Genomic DNA, 15,824 nt, shown 5'->3' with positions numbered 1-15,824 from the left:
CAGCCCTGACGCACAACCTTCAACGAAGGTACGCCCATTCACCCATGTCTCCACGCAGAAGACGCTCTAGCTGAGAATCGAACCAGACAGCGTCTTACTGTGAGACAACAATGCTGCTTTAACATATTCTTATGAACTGCTCTTGTCCCGACCCATGCATTTCTCTAATGTTATGTTTTTGTGCAGCCTACCTTTTAGGGAAAGCATGCTACAGTTCTCTGTTATGTACATGCTCATCAAAGAAGTAAACCATGGTATTTCCTATAACATGTAAAACGTTATAAAAATATCACTTCTGAGAAATGAGTGTTACTTTGGTTCTCAGTTCATTAAAATACACTATTGACATGACTCCAGTGTACTAAGTGTGTTGGCCTGAAAGAAATGTAGCGTACACGTTTTTGCAGATTGAATGCCTAAAACAGACTACTCAAATGGCTGTATAAATCTGCTGGTGTCACCTTGTAATAAAAGTCCATATATTTTTAACCACATGAAGTATTACAGCACTTTTCTCTGAATCATGACCCACAGCTTTACAATGCAGTAGGTTAGTGAGTCCAGGTTGAGAGAGACATACATGGCTTTATCTTCATGAAATATATTTCACTGCATGCAATTATAAGCTGGGGATGCATAAGTGGCGACAAAAAAATCTTACTCAGTTGAAATACATTAGGAATGTTACTACTGATATAATGACTGCTCAAGAGCTCAGTAAAGAATTCTAGGCTATTAATGTACTTGTACTGTGCAGAAGTTGAAACAAAATCCACAATGGAAAGAGTATAATGCAAAATATCAGACTGTTGTAGTGAACACATCTAAACCAGTGGATTAAGTAACTATAAATAAAAGGTAGTATGTCAGACTTGACAGATTTCATTATGAAACATTTAGACAGTGCATAAAAATTGTTACTCAGAGGGAGTTTCAGTACAAACACTACACTACAAGTAATCATACCACCTTAGTTGCATGATATCTGTGGCTGTTTGAAAATAAAAAAAAAATAATTTCCATGGTAACATAAACAGCATATTTACATCAGATATAATGGCAACTCATTAAAGAAGTATTCTATCTAGGCCATGATTATACTTAGCATACCAAGCAAAAGTTCATCACAACACTGAGAATGCAGTCTTTTAAAATGTCTGACTGTGATGCTGATCACCTCTGACTCATTTAGCCAGCTGCCTGTAAATAAAAGGTCATGTCTCAGTCCTGCAAACTTTTGTAATGCAATCTTCAGGTAGTCATCACATAGTGTTTGTCTACAGAACACACACAAGGTTTCTGTTCTACCCTTAGAGATTTTAATGCATCAGTGGCATGCCACCTGTGGCTCATTACATATAAAACATTTTTTTCTTGTAAAATGTATAGGATTTTTACTTCTAATGTAGTTGCTTCTCAGTAATAAAGTATTCCGAGCCACTGTTTTAATCATTCCACTTAGTAGGAATTCAAAAAAAAAAAAAAAACACTCACAGTAGAAACAGAACAGTGACCTCCTCTGATTCAGTAGATCAACCACTTTAAAAAAAAAAAAAAAAAGTGCCATATCTTGGTCCACCTTGGAGATCTCAGTATGAAGTTTTCAGACAGTAACCACTCAGTGGTAAGTTACAAAAATCATTTAAGTTTGCTTTTTATCCCTTAGGGTTTTATTACAACAGTATGATGAACTTGACCAGATCATTATTAGTAGCTTAAAGTTATGGCATTGTAGTCTTAGCATGTCGCAGCAAAAAAGTATACATAAACTTTTTGCAGCAACATGCCAAGGCTACAGTTACATAATTTCAAGCTGCTAATGATGTGGTCAAGTTCAGCTTAGTGTTGTGATAAAACCCTAAGGGATGAATGAACACACACACATATGTAATAATGTATGGGTATAAAATGTATAAGATTTTAATTTTCATGTGATAAAGTAAGTTCAAACAGCACCCATTCAGAAAGAGAATATATTAAATGTCGGATTGTATCAGTAAAGATTTATGAAATAAAGCATGTAGTGTGTGTGTATATACAGGGATATATGTGTGTGTGTATATTAAAGGCTGTATCTCAGTCTCCATTTGAGATTTAATTAGAAGTGTAATGGATAGTGAATTATAAAATGTACCCAAGACTGCTTTTCTACTCTGAAGAATTTTACTTCTTTTTTCTTTATAAGCCAGTGAATTACCCAGCACTCAACAAGTTAGTATAACACTATTCCACCCAATAGAATTTTATGATCTGGAGAAAATTCCCTAATCACTTTAAGTAATCTAAAACTGCAGGTTACTCTCTATACTCAAATTGTTTAACTATATTATGGAACCACATCTCATTACCACTGAAATACATTGAGAATGCAAACGTATTTAAAACCCAACTAGAACTTCACTTATGAAATTATTGGATTTGTTCCTGTACGTCTTCAGGTTAAATGCCAGTGTTATCTTCAGTTTGCCATATCATCAAACCATTTTTCTTTATTCCTAAACCTATACCCCCAATTCAGTTTTCACCAGTACCCACATACTATTACAAGCATCAACAGCTGTATATTTTATTTTATGACATTGATGACTCCACGCTTCCATACTATTAACATAATGATAGCTTTATTTGTATATATATATATATATATATATGTATGTGTGTGTGTGTGTGTGTATATCATTGTCTCTGAACTTGATTTACACCACACTTCTTTACTGTAGTGTTAACATTTTCTGCCCAACCAGTTTCCTTCCTTCACCTCCATTTCTTTGAATTTTTGAGCACTATTTACATGATCAGTTGTCTATCTGACAGACCTTGCTAATACACCTCGTCAAATGTTTAGTGTTCAACATCTACTAATGCATAAGTATCTTTTATACAGTAGTAGTTGCCTCTAGTTACATTCACAAATTAGGTTATATTTATATCTATGTGTAATTGTTAACATATATTATTTAATAGGTTCATAGGTAAGTACTAGGTAGCTGCCCTTGCAAGCTGTTTTAAGCCTAGCCAGTTTCCATTTTTGTGTTCAAATGAACCTATCCAATTTAGTTAGAGATTGGCCTTACCCATCCCATGGTCGATAATTGCATATTACCTGTAATGAGAATAACTGTGATCTCACCATAGATAATTTAAGGGGAGTAGGGGACCCATGTATGGGATAAAGCATTTATGAGCTTCCTTTTTTCATTAGTAATACAGGGGGCAGTCCTGGGATAAATTTTCTGTTTTGCTTCCATAGATCCAAGTTGTACTTTTAATATGGAGAGGGATGATGAACTTTGTTTTTTGTGGATGGTAGCCTGTTTCAAAGCAGCAATATCCTCTGAGAAATGCCTGTCACTCCAAATCATTCCTTTGATGTTGCAGAAGAGTTTTACATCCATAGATTATTTTTGATGCCATTTTACTTGCTGGTGTGCATAAAATCCATCAGCATTGGGTTGGAGGATGCCTTGTATGACAGACAAAGGTCACCTCTTAGCAGTCTATAGGATACTGAGTAGTGACAGGGCTTTGAGTTGGTTCATGTAGGACAGCTTGTTTATGCCTTGCATCCTTTAAGTAAGGCATCTCTGTGAGCCTTCCAGTTTCTTGTGTTTGGACAGATAACATGCCAAAGGGGGGCATTGTATTCAATGACTGGCCTAATGAGGGCTGAGTAAAGGGGGGACATTGAGATCCCTAGATCTAGACACAATCCCTTTGTTTATAAGCTGTGTGAAGGACTTGCTTATAAATACGGGCAAGTTGGGCAAAAGTTAGGTCACTGTCCACATAAGTTCCCAAATCCCTAACAGCTGGGTCAGTTGTTAGAGGTTTATTGTTAATGTGGTAGTTCCCAGCAGTGAATGTATGTTCATGTATATTACTGAAATCTGTTTTAAAATGTTTGTAATATGTTGTAGATTTTTCTCCCAGGGCCTCCGTTGAGAAGGATTTTCTGACTAAACCCAGTGGGATAAACCCACTAAACAAAAGCTAAATAAAATATAAAATAAATCAGCTGAAGATATCCTGTTCCACATACCCATGCAGGAAAGCAAGGACAGCGTAGTACATATCTTTTCTGCATCTTGATGTGTTGAGGCACTCTTGTTTGCTTTTTCACTCATTGACTTCATCTCAAAAAAGGTACAGAAAGCAAGAAGAGATGAAACCGTTATTTTAGTGGCTGTTATCTAGCCAAAAGCAACCATGGTTGCTGTCTGGTTTCACTTCACTTTTGAGTCAAGACAGTCCACATATGAGACAAATGTCACTGATACACACAAACCAGAAGAGCCTTGCTTTATCAGTTTGGCTGCTCATAGTCCTGATACTGTCTAAAGGCCAATTCTCTGAAGAGTTACTGTGGGTTATGCAGTTGGCCATGAAACCTAACCCTAGAAAATTTCCATGCAAATGGATAAGTTTCTACTTATGGTATAGATCCATGAGTATTTTACTCAAAGAAGATACCAAGCTAAGTATTTTCCCAGTACTTAGCAGAACTCTGTAAAAAAAGCCTATCCTATGCCTATGTCAGGGTGCTCCTTTCAACGTGACTTTCCTTGGAGCTTCCATTGTGTACTCATGCTTGGGTGAAATATCCCCTCTACTCTCGAATTTAAACAAAACTGTCCTTAAACTCTCAATTTGCTACAACCACATTGCCAGGTTTACCACTGGGCTGCCTTTTAGGACACATCATTGCATCAATCTAAATCACCTTGGGTGGCTTGAACTACCCAGCCTAATCCAGTATAACCAACTGATTATGGCCTATAAAATCCTCTATAATCCAGACAATACTCCTGCACTTAATATTATCACCCCCTATAACAATCCTAGACCGCTTCGATCCTCTAACAAACTACTAATTCAGACTAGCAAAATTAATAACACAGTCAGTGACTCTCTCTTTGCAAACTCTGTAAGTAGACCCTGGAACTCTCTTCCAGCTGATATTACCTTACTTTCTACCTTAGGTCAATTTAAAACTAGACTCAAACAACATTTGGCACTTAACTGGCTATGTCAGTGTATCAAGCCTGGCTAACTCTCTCTAGAATGTGTAAAAATCTGTTAACCAGCTTACTGTGTAATTTAATTAAATCCTGATTTACGCTCAGGATTAACTCTAACCTGTGGAACTTGTTTAACTTGCTTACTTATGTAATCACTGTTAATAGTCTGTAATATGTAATGCTGGTATTATGTAATGCTGTATCTGCTTACCCTTGGAGCTTTTCTCCCCGGGCCTCCGCTGAAAATAGACATGTATCCAGTCGGACTATCCCGGTCAACAAATGTAAAATAAATAAAATAAAAATAAAATAAATAGTTTTTAAAATAGGTTGTGTGACTCAGTCTTTCTAGGAAACCAGTACTACTTGCACGAGACCTTATTTTTGCTGTGAAAAAAAAATCCTAGCTCCTCCCCTTTCACCCAGCACCTCTGTGGCACTTACGTTTTTGTCTTAGAAGACTGTGTCTTTGGTGGGTATTACTTCAGCCAGGACAAACTCTGAGCCTCAAGCCTTTGTGTGTAGAGAAACTGCACATTGTTTCTTAGAGACAGTATTAGTCTTATAGCCAACTCGACTTTCATACTCAGGATAGTATTGGAATGTGCACTGAATCTGGCCATATAGTTACATGCCTTCTTTTCCAACCCCTAAAACAGTGAATTTCTGAGATGACACTTCAAAACCTGCTTCACCTTTTACGGATATGATTCAAATCAAAGGCACGTAAGGCAGACCTCCATACAGTTCAGTTTCCTAGTAAAAGGTGATGCAATAGTGAGACACAGTGATGCACCTCAACAGACTGTGCAAGGAGAGGATTATGGTCAGTTGCCTATTAGGTGCCATGATTCACAACATCACACATGCACTCAGTCCCTGCTCAAATACACATATGACACAGTGATAGTGCATGTGGGTCTAAATGACTTGAGACATACCTTGCTGTGCTATATGAACACAAATATGATATTGCTCTTTGAATATGTGTCAAAGGCAGGTATAAACCTTGAGCAGCTTTCTGCCATCATCGAGTGATGCTGTAATATGAACAAAAGATTTATTGACTTCAACAGTTGGATTAGCTTTTTTGTCATTCAAAGGGCTTTAATATATATATGTATATATATATATATATATCTGCTCTGGAGGAGATGGTAGACAGTCCTAACTGCTTGGCCTGTACCTATCCCTCCAGACTTTTATGTATTTGCTTAGCACTTGTCCATTGCTGTAATGCCTTTTTTAGGCAGTGTCAGTCATCTAAAGCTCCCAGCATTGCAAAATAGAATCTGGATAATATAAAAGTATTGCTGTTCAACACAAGTAATCTAAGCAAAAAATTCCACTCCTTGCTAGCATTCCTTACCATGGAAAACATTGATATATGCATTGTCAGGGAGACTTGATTCAAGACCAGTGAGAGCTCTCCATCAGTGCAGAGGTTCAATGCCTACCGCAAGTTCAGCCAGCCACATTAGATAAAATGCACTAAAGGTGGTGAGTTCTCCATATTCTTAAAAAAATATTCACCTCCAGTCTCAGAAAAGATAATGACCTGGAACTCCTCCATCTCAAACTTACAATTAACCAAACTCCTTCTCATATCATAGCTAACTGTAAGACCAAGTCTGTCCCCCTCAACCCATACCTTTTACCTAACTAGTTTGTAGTCGCTGTGCATTAAGGCAAACACCATTCTCCTAGGGAGACTTCATCTGCCCCTCCATTAACTGGGAAACATGTACATGTATGCCTGTAGAGTTCTGATCTTTATCAGTACAGACTCTCTGAAGCAGTTAGTCTGCATGCCAACAAGTGGTTATAAATTTCTAGACTTTGTCTTTACCCATATGGGACATCTTTAATTCCCACCATTTGTCACTTCTTCCCTGGTCGAATCAGACTACAAATCAGTCACATTCACCATAATTCTGAAGCTAGAACCCCTGTATTCAGAGATTATGCAAAGGCTAATCTACTGAAATTGACTTATGACTTGACTAACTTCAGAATCCCCTTCCAACCTGATGAACTTAATGCTCATGCAGGATCCCATACTGCAAAATGCTCTAGCTGCGTAAACACATCTATCCTCTCCAAAGTAAAACATTGCCATATTTAAGAATAATAAATCCCTATGTTAGAACCCAAATATAAACAAGTAATGTAATAAAAGAAAAAATCTTTGCATGCAAAAAGAAATAACTCTATGTGGTAAAAATACTCTTGCTAAACTTAACAGGAAACTCCAGACCCTGATTAAATCAACCAAAGCCAGATATGAGGAAAAAAAGCCACTCAGGCAGAGGATAGACACAAATCCTTTAAATGTTGTTAGAAGCCTCAGAAACAATTCACACACCATGCAAAGCTAATAGAAAATTGTATCACATACTCGGACCTAGAGGATACAGCCAGTCTGCTTAGCAGACAAATTTAGCTCAGACTTTATCCTCTCTCCCCTCCTATATTCCCCAGTTAAGTAACTGTCATCTATACCCCCCAGATCTCCCAAAGAAAAGTCCTCAAGGCACTACCCATGACCAAGAACACTACTTCAGTGGTGGCAGGTAACATACTAGGCTGCCTTCTGGTCAGTCTGAAACAGGACTTGTCAGACCCCTACAGAGGCTGTTCAGTATCAGCCTCAAAACAAGCTCAAATGCCAGATGAATGGAGGACAGCAACAGTCGCCCCCTTGCCCAATGGTGGGGAGTCAATGAACCCTGGTAATTCTAGACCATAAGCTTGACCAGCTTTATCTGTAAGGTTATGGAAAGTATTATAGAATTATTAAATAAGGTCAGATTTGTCAAAGGCTGATTCTGCCTGCTTAACCAATTGGACTGCTTTGAGAAGTCTACTGAAGCAGTGCATGAGAACAAATCAGTACTCATCACATATCTAGACCTCTCAAAGGTGGTCACCACCACCCCACACTGGCGTGGTGTATAAACTCTCCAAGTTAAATGTAAATTCTTATGTAACTCATTGGATAGCAAACTGGATCACAAATAAAATTCAGGAAATTATGGTGGTGGCTCCATTGTACTCCCTCCAAAAGATTTGTCACTAGCAGTCTACCCCAGGGTTCACTCACTGGACCACTCCTGTTTGGCATTTACTTCTTGGTAGTCAAAACAAATGTTAAAGGTCTGTGGCTGACCGATGTTTCAGATGAATGCAAACTTGGTGCCATCATAAACTCCCCCAGATGAGACACCAAGATCCTCCAAGAAGAACTTTCCCAAACAGATAGCTAGTGACAAAACCATAGACTAAAACTAAATGCCAAGAGATGTATAATAGTATCCTTTGTCAGGCATGACTAGCCTTGTAATTATCCCCTTGGCAGCACACCCCTGAAGGTTTATGCCTTAGTCAGTGATCTGGAAACCTGTGTTGATAATGAACTGTGCTTTGATCATCATATATCTGCTATTACAAGGAAGTTCTAATTCATTGCATGGCTTGTATCTAAAGATATGTCATCCAGATCTAGGGATGTAGTCATTCTACTGTACTTTACTCTCATTTTTCTAATTGCAGTCTAGTAAGTACTTACAAACCTATAATGGGTATGGGCAGTCAGCGTAGTATTATGTTTCTAGCACAAAAGACCTTAGCCTGTCATACTATTTGTTTGTGTCATTCTTACCAGGTAGGCTGTGCTGCAGACCAACAGTTTGTGGCGAATAAGTGGTATTATTTTGTGTTATGAGTATAATGGAAAACCCCTGAAGAGCCCATTCCCTTGTTTAAAACTGTATCTGCCTAGAGTATTGGAGAAGCATCTGTCTGCACAACTCACTACACCAATTCCAGCCTATACAAACTGAGCCTGCCATCCAGGAACAGGGCACAATTCACTGCTGCAGTCCTGCCAGCATGCTGTATCTGCCACAACCTCTTAGGGGCAACTAACAGTTGTAGTATTCTTCCCATAAGTGTGGAACTGTACTACAGCAGTAATCCTGTCCTAAATGTAGTACATTTGTGGGAATACACTCACCATAGCCATTGTAGTAGTAGAATCTCTGTTACAGTATATGCTCCCAATTAGTGGTCTTCTGTCCACTTCCTGGGATAGCTGGATGGTGAAGGAGGCAGTGATATCCACTATGAAAAATTGAAAGGAGTCATTACTTGTGTAGACTGACCTTTTGGAATCCTTACTTGATAAGCCATCATGGGGACCCTAAGGACTTCAATCTCTGTAGTATCTCAACATTAGTCTGAACACCAGGAATACAATTTCTCCTCTGCTGGCAGACATTGACTAGTATTGCTCCCATTAAAACAGAACTGAAATTTGTTAGCTGCTCCTCCTTTTATCCATGCTTCATTTATTGCCATGGACTAGGGAAGGAGCACAGTTTCTCTCCATGAATATCTGAGAAACCCTGAAAGATGGACCAGAATGGCAGATATCCATCTCTTTTTAATTCTCATTGATTAGGAGTTATGCTGCAGGAGTGGGCCTACCACTTGAACATTCACATTGTGGTACTTGTACTTAACCGTGTGTACTTTGTTCAGATGTTAGGATAATTGTTGCTCTAGGAGCTTCAGCCACCTCCCCTTCTCCTCTTCTTTACATGGTAGGCACAATTTTAAACCCTTTTCCTTTCTGTTGAAAGAGTATTTTGCCTTTAATATGTATGATTTATATTATAATTGCATTGGAGATTTTATTACTTAGTTTGTTTGGTTGGGGAAAGAAGTTAAGGAGTAACTAGTTGCCCTTTTTTGGGAGGGGGGGATCTTCTTTTGCCAGATAGGTGTTCTTAAACTCGGCAAAAGCTAACTCCTCGTCTGATGTCAGCGTGAGCAGAAGAGTGAAGGATAATTTTGTGGTGACTCTCAGCATCAAAAACAAACATTTTGAGGTTTACTCTGTCCTTTCTCCTTCACAGCTAGACCTCCTTCTGATGGTCATGGTATGGGAGATAATCTTGCAGCATTTCTTTGGAACATCTGACCTCTTAACATCTGCCTTTTGCTGTATGTCATTTATTTATGACTGTCCTGCAATAGTGAACCTTCTATGTTTATTGTGATTACTCTCACATTTGTGCTTTTTTTTGAGTGTGTGAAGCAGAGATGTTAAGTCAGAAACTGTTGCTGCTTATAGTTTTCAGTTACATTTTAGTTGTTGCAGTCTCAGCTGGTATCATGATTATATTTACAGGAATGCAGGAGGTGCATCCACTGCTTGTGAGAGGAAAACATGCTCGTGTGTTATTTGAATATTACTGTTCAGCAAAATTTTTATATATATTTCCTTCAATCGTAAGAGTAGCTCTGCGGTGATATGTATATGGACTTGGGAAAAGTTGATTTTGGCTGTACCCTTTGATATATCTGCTGGTGGTGGTGGTGGGGGGTACTTTTGGCAGTTTGGTCTTTAAAATTCCACGGTAGTGCCTTTCCATTTATATGTACTTATGAGAAACATTTCATCTGCATGTTAATTCATGTCTTTTTCTTTGTCCTAGATTGTATCAAGTTTTAAAACGACTACTACAAGAGCTGTTTGCCAGTTAGTGAGAGAGTATGTTGGCCACAGGGATGGTATTTGGGATGTCAGTGTCACTCGCACTCAGCCAGTGGTGTTGGGGACTGCTTCTGCTGGTAAGTTATTTCAGTGGTTTTCTAAAGTTGAATTTAGCTGTATGTGTATGTTGTGTTACTAATTCTAATTCAAATGTATAACGTTAAAGGATGCAGTTACATTTTTTGTGAAGAACTGAGACATTCTGTAGTAAAATTTTGTTGCATATATGACTTCTGTGATTCACGGTTTGAACTTTAACATTTTGGTGCTTTGCAAAATTTTGGTTCAGACTTCAGATTTGAAATTTGTTGCACTTGAGTTTATTTTGGTTTGTAGGGAAACTGGAATGTCTGAAAGTATGCAGGGTTTGACATCAGGAATATTACTAAAGCAAAGGTATTTTCAGTTGGTATCAAAAAAGTGTGCATGGCCAGCCTTGTGGCATAGAGGGATAAAGCCTTGGCTATGGCTCCGGTGCCTATGGGAGCTGGGTAAGGGAAGACACATGGTAACCTTGAGCGGGATCACAAGAAGTTATACTTGGTGGTGTCCCAACCTAACAAGTATGCTGTGTCCCCCAGGGCATTTTCACTGTTAGCTGAGGAGAAGTCAACATGCCAAGGCAGGCTTCCCTTTAGAAGGGCCATCAAGGGGGCTGATCCTGAAGGAGAGAAGGTAGGCTGTTTTACAAGACCAACAAGCTGGTTTGCTTCTCATCACCCCACTCTTTCTAAGAAATGGAGGGCTGATTGAGATTCCCACTCAACCCCCCCCCCAGAATAAGTGAACCAGTTTGTGGATATAGCTAAAGGCGCATTTGGTTGATAAAGAAACGTGCATGCATGTATATTATTTTAAGTAGGTAGTGCTGCTGGGCCAAAATTATCTTTTTTGAGAAGCTACAGAAATCCTTGCTGAACATACCCGAGAATATACTGTATGTTTGGCTACATCTGGATTGATATAGTTATTAATGTTGAAAATTTGAATTCTTTGCATGTTTGGAGGAGGAAGATATGCAGAAACTGCAGAACCCATGTGGGTAGTAATCACACCACATTGTAGTCAGTATCCCTCAGGAAAAGGAGTGAGAAAAGATTGAAGTCTGAGGTTACAGAGGGGTTAATTTCAGCCAGCTGTGGAGTACAATGAGGACAATTTGAGGATATAGGAGAAACTTGCATTCATCTAGGAACTTTTGAAATCATGAGATGCGTGGACATGGGCACCAAGTGTGTTTATCAGGCAGTGGAAGAGATATAAGAGAATCAAATCAAAGGTGATGTGGCAGAAGCATTTTTGGAAGGAGGAAGAATGGAAATCAAACCAGAAATGGTAAAAAAAAAAACAGAAACTGCTAAAAAGAGAGAGAATGTAAATTGTCCAATTATTTTGCCCAGAAAAAAAAAGAAACCTGGAAAGTCCTCCATTGTAGTGACAAACTGCTGAAACAACTACATATTGATCAAAACATAACACCCTGAATGGCTATGGAGTAGTGAAGTTAAAGCAAAAGATGAAAAACTAACAATGACAGTTCAGAATAGTGCGATACTTGCACAGTAGTTTGCAAAGTCATTAGAAAATGTGGGACATACAGACAGATGTAGGTTCTATAATACTGAGCTTGAAACAATTTCATATTTTGTTTGTTGTGATATACTCATGTGAGGGTCTGTATACTGAAAGGCATAGTAATGTGGCAAGATTGTTACATTGGACATTGTACGAACACAGGAATGTGCAGGTAGCTGAGAAGCATTGAAAACATGAATCTCAAAAAATTAATGAAAAAGAAAAATGACTGATTATATGAAAGTATCTAACACCAACAGTCAGGAAACACAATATATTGTAGTTGAAGAAGAAGAAAGAACATAAATAGTATTAATTATTGAAATAACTGTACCTAGTGATTTAGATGGTCCTGCATACTGAGAGGAATAAAGTTCTAGACTTCCAGCATATGCAAGCACTAAGTATAGCAGTGTGGAATAGAGAGACCCAGATAGCTTATATAAGGAGCAACAGGCAGGGGCCAGCCTTATGCATAGGTGAACTAGGGCACTGAGCTTGTGGGGTGATTTTTCCATGTTTATTTTTGAGCAATGTTTCATTGTATTCTATTTGTTTTTCAGTTTTGTTTTAAAAAACTCTTAAATTGCATCATAGAGTATCTAAAAACCTCATGACTTATTGGGGTCTAGTGGCCCTCAGACCCCCCACTTATTATTATTATTAGTTATTTCCACTGCAGTTATTACACTGTAGTCTTGCGCAGTTGGGATGTGCTGAAAGTATGCAGGAAAAAACAAAAGTTGAATAGTAAGGCTAAATCATATTTTTTGTTCAGAGCAATCACTGGATAAAACAAGGTTGTTAAAAAAACTCTAAAATATGTCTCAGAGCATCTAGAACCGCCATGACTTCTGGGGTCCTTTGTTGCTCCCAGATCCCCAATTTAATGCAGTTGTTTTCTTCACAGTTGTCATAGTGTAGTCTTTCTTAAAAAGAACATGTTGTATGGATGTATTAGCGAATGAATAACTGCAGGAAAAAACTAAAGAGCAAGACAAATTGTGAGAAAAATGAAGGGAAAAATTAATCTTGTTAGTGTGAGCAGGCCATGATGGGATGGGCAGTTGGATAGATGGGCAGAGCTGAGCTTTTTGGCATAGGACACCAGTTTATCTAAGTCTGGCAGTGTTAATCAAATAGAATTTTCAAGCACACTTACATTAGTTGTCAGTACAGGTAATTCTTTAAACTACTGAAAGAGGCAATTTTGGGTACATTAAACGTGCTGAGGATCATGCTTGGTAAACATCAAAGATTGAAATAATGTTAATTTCATGAATTTTTTTTAACAAGAAACATCTTTATCAAATTAACACTGACATAGGCAGCCATACATTTATAGAAATGAAAACAAAGCATATTGAAATATTTTCAGTTGCAAACATTATACATCACAAGTCTGTATAGGCAATTGTCACTACATAACTCATTCAATTCCTGCCTTCCTTTAATCCTCATTCCTCCTCCAAAACATTGTTCAGCATGTATTGGGCCCACAATTCCCATTTTTGCCTGTGATTTGCTTTGACCCTTTTCTAAAGATCCCACTTCCAGTTATTTTTACCTCTGTTAGTATGCTCGCTACTTCTTGTGCAGTTGATTTAGATTTTGATTTCCGTTTTCTAGTAACTGCTTTTTTGGCAGCCACCAGAATTAAACTCAGCAAGCCCTTAATATGTCTAGGAAATTCCGATTATGTGTTAACCAGTTCGTTTATATTTTATGATGCTGCTGTCCATCCTAATGTGTTTCTATGTATTAAAGCATCTAAATGAAATAAATTGCCTGCTTGTCATCTATGTTCGAGAGGGATAAGCAACATGATGTCAGAAGTGGGTTGTCTATAGGACTTGATGTCTGGATGGAATCCACATTTTTCAGTTCGAGATCGAGAGGCAGTCAGTTGAAACTGGAGGAATATAAAGGAGTGAATCATCCCTAAAACATGCATACTTTGCAAAACAGGTCAGAAATGAATTTCTGATGTTAAAACTTGCTCAGCACTATTTCTTATTCACAAAATATGAAATGAGGCATACAGAATGCTCTAAACGATATTCACATAAACCAATATGTCCGATATTGATAAAATATTAGAATTACTATGAAAGAGGTTTGAAATAAAGTCTGACTTGCATAAAACGAATAAAATAAGAGGAAATGACAGCATTTTTGCCAAGCATGTGTTTTTCGTAATACTCAAAGATATTAGAGTTATCAGAAGTGTATAAAGTGTTCGCATGTTTGTGCACTATTACAGTAAAGTTATTTTGCAGAATACAGCCATTACAGAGCATATTTCTTAAAGTACAGTATTTCATAGAGTTTCTTGTGCATTTGAATGTTATTACAAGCTCACAGAACAGTTGGTACGTAATTACAAGGGCCATATTTTCAGTGTGTTTGTGCATACTTTGTGGGCATGGCAGATAGACTTTGAAAACCCAAGTGCACTTGTATTTGACAGTAATATTGCTGAGAACTGGAGAGTGTTTGAGCAAGAGTATGACATTTTCATGCAGGCTGCATTTTCTGATAAAGATGACCATACAAAAGCAAAGCATTTATTCTGCTTACTTTAGCTGGGTCAAATGCCATAGAAAGGGAACTTTCATTTGTGTATGCACCTGATTTCTATACAGGAGAGGGGGGAAACTGTCATGTTGTTGTGCAGGCTGAGTCAAGGGAGGACCCTGAGTGCTTAAAATGTAAATTTACAGAAATGTGTAACCCACAGACAAATATTACAATGGAAAGGCACTTATTTTATACAAGGGATCAAACGCTTGGTGAAACATTTGCAGCATATATAACCAAATTGAGAAATAAGGCTAAAACATGCAGATTTGGTGATTTAAGGGACAAGTTGATAAAAGACAAACGTGTGTGTTGTATTAAGGATGATGCTGTGAGAAGAAATTTGCTTTGTGACAGGGATTTAACTTTGAAAAAGGCCATTGAGATTTGTCAGATATCCAAGCGAACAAAAAGGCACACAAATATGCTTGCAAAAGAGAATAGCTCTAGAAGGTACAATGGTAAAGCTCATGTTGATAGTATGCAGCACGTAGTTAAAAGAAACAGGGCCAAGCACATAGCAGCAACTGTTGCCCCTGCAGCACTCACTGGTAAACTCCAGAGCTTTCCAGCAAATTCCAGAGTTTGCACAGTCTCAGTGAAGCATAAGAGTGAGTCAGCAAACTCAAAGCATGGGCCTCAACCCAGTTTCATTGCCAACTGTCATAATTGTGGTGGAAGTCATGAATCTAAAAGGGAAATATGTTTACATTTTGATCAACAATGCCACAAATGCAATAAATGGAATAATTTCAAAAGGTTTTATAAATCAAAAGGCCAACGTTCTTTTATTAAAAGGGAACATTTTAAGAAACAAGTTGATGAATTAGAGAACTGCAACCCTACTCTTTATGTTGATGGTGTGTCACTGCTTCATGAAACAGTCAATGCAGTAAATTTAAGGGCAAAGAATAAAGTATTTTGTACTGTTTGGATAAATGGAAAACCCATAGAGCTCAGAGTTGACACAGGTTCCAAGTGCAATGTTATGTCAGCACATTTGCTAGTGTGTGTCATGGTGAAAGGCTTGATTTGGTAAGGAGTGTGAAGCTTGTTGCTTATGATGGTGAAGAAATTCAAACTGAAGGCTC

General features: G+C 38.0%; 1 protein-coding gene across 1 annotated transcript in view; it reads left to right on the top strand.

Moving 5' to 3' along the window:
- WDR37 (WD repeat domain 37) overlaps positions 1-15,824 on the top strand; it is a 1,467,838-nt gene that overhangs the window by 273,933 nt on the left and 1,178,081 nt on the right. The gene's annotated exons all lie outside the window — the stretch shown is intronic.

The sequence above is a fragment of the Protopterus annectens genome, chromosome 3.part0 (assembly GCF_019279795.1).
Source record: "Protopterus annectens isolate FY-2018-M chromosome 3.part0, PAN1.0, whole genome shotgun sequence".
NCBI lineage: Eukaryota > Metazoa > Chordata > Ceratodontiformes > Protopteridae > Protopterus > Protopterus annectens.
The sequence above is the reverse complement of the archived record's forward strand: the minus strand, read 5'-3'. Positions and strand labels throughout refer to the sequence as shown.